We start from the raw sequence: 2,416 nt of genomic DNA on the forward strand, positions 1-2,416 counted from the left end.
CGTGCATGTGCGTGCATGTGCGTGTGCGTGCGTGTGCGTGTGTGTGTGCGTGGGTGTGTGTGTGTGCATGTAGAAATGCGTGTGTATGACTGTGTGTGTGGATAGAGTGGTGCAGCAGATCCCATCATGCAGCCACCCAGGTTCTGGCTCCGGGTTCCGTGGGCCTCTCTCCAGTCTTGTCAGCACCTCCTCTCCCCCCAGCGGGGGGGTCCAACGAGGCCTAGACCTCCATCCGCCCTCCTCACTTCACTTCTCTCTTCATCTCCCCTGACCCGCAGCCAACGTCCACACAACCCTCAGCGTGGTTGAGGGTGAAACGTATAGACAGGGCTGATAGATAAATAACCATAAAATAAGCCGCGGCTGAAGCCGGGGGGGGGACAGCTGGAGGCCTGCTGTGGAGGGCAGACAGACATCCCTGCAGACAGGCGGACAGACCTGCGTGAATAAGTGCAGTCGTCGATCCGTCTGCCTGTCTGCACATCTGTCTGACAGACTAAAGTGCAGACAGACCTTCAGAGACACAGAGAGAGACAGAGAGTCACATAAAGAGCTGCTGAACCTCTAAAAAACACGGCTCTTGCTCCACACGGTCATCTCAACACCGTGGGGAGCGGGGAAAAGGCCACTTTTGGTCCTCTGCTGTATTGATTTAGGAGCTGAGATAAATGGAAACCTCTCAACCTTCCGTCATCCATCCCTCAGCCGCTATAATGAATTCACCTCCTTTCTCAATCGAATTAAATTACATTTCCTTCAATTTACTGTCTCACACAGACAGAGGCTCACTGTTAAAGGTGGCACAGTCTTCTCCAAGGTTTCCAAGATTTAAACTGAGTGGGCTGCGGACACATCCCACCGGTAGAGAGAGAGAGAGCAGAGAGATATAGAGAGGGGGAGAGAGAGAGAGAGACAGAGAGAGAGGGAGAGAGAGAGAAAGGGGACAAATGTGGTGGTCGAAGAAATAGGGTGTAATCAGAAGTGTGATAAGAGATCAGAGATGAAAGACAAAAATGAGAGTGAGTGTAAAAGAGAGAGAGAGAGCGAGAGACAGAGCAGGAGAGATGGAGAAAAGGGGTTGCAGGACAGGACGGCAAAGGGGAGGAGAAGCGGAGGAATGGCAGGCGAGAGGGGAGGGAGACGGCAATACAGATGGAGGGAGGCACGGAGGGATGGATCCCCAGTGGAACTCAAATATTTAGTCAAAGTCAACGTCACGGTTTGTTTTGGTTTCTCTAAGACGGAGTCTAGCTTTACATCTCTGTCTCCACCTGGTAGAGGTGTAGCAGAGAGAAAGAACAGCTTGTCGACCGCTAGAGAAAGGTCTCTTTATCGTGAACACGCTCACACAGACATACACACTCTCCCATGCCACACGCACGTGTGCAAACCCACACACGCACACACATGAAAACATGCACGCCCGCACAGACATGCGCACGTCCCATGCTCGCGCACGCACACACACACACACACACGCACGCACGCATGCACGCACACACACACACACACACGCATACACAAACACATTAGGTTGATTGATCACTAGGTTTGTGCAAAATATGACTGCATGTGATGCCCAATGCACAGGTAATCCCATTAACCTGAGTACATGTTGTGGGGGCAAAATACATTATAAAGTCGTCTCTGCTGTGTGGCAATATGAGGATCAAAGCGGATTGATCTAGCAGCTAGAGGCCCGTTAAGTTGCTATGACGCCGTTCATCGTTGGAAGAGCTGGGCTAATCTAATTACACCTGGGAGACGGGGGGACTAGGAGAATATTAGCTTTACAGTTGTGTGTGTGTGATCTATCCTTTGAAGTTAACCATCTTGCCTATACATTCCGACAAATTTATATAGAATGTCAATCCTTATATGGGCGTAGAAGGAGAGCTTATTGAATCGAAAGCACTGAAAGTAGGGTCAGAGTCGTCTCTGTTTTGTGAAAAGGGAAAACATGTGTGATTTAATTGCCAAACTATTTCAGGGCTCTGATACTGTTAAATGGATACACCACATGTTTATGTGTATAAACACCACTTTTTTCTTTCTTTTTAATTTAGATGGTTGTTTTTATCCACTAGTAGGTGTTAATGTTCTCAGTGAATTAACAACAGCCCTGAAACCATGGAGAACAACAAGGATGACCTGCCATTGACGGCACACAGAAAAGATTTGGAGAAGCTTTAAAGACCATTCTCATTGACATTACTTAAGAAGATACTGTGATATGGAGAAGCCTTAAATAACATTCTCATGGACATTACTTAGTGTCATATTCACGTACACATTATTTAAGAAGATACTGTGATATGGAGAAGCTTTAAAGACTGTTCTCATGGACATTACTTAAAAAGATACTGTGATATGGAGAAGCCTTAAAATGGACATTACTTAGTGTCATTACCGAAAG

The sequence above is a fragment of the Micromesistius poutassou genome, assembly GCF_964030765.1.
Source record: "Micromesistius poutassou genome assembly, chromosome: 9".
In the NCBI taxonomy this organism is placed as follows: Eukaryota; Metazoa; Chordata; class Actinopteri; order Gadiformes; family Gadidae; genus Micromesistius; species Micromesistius poutassou.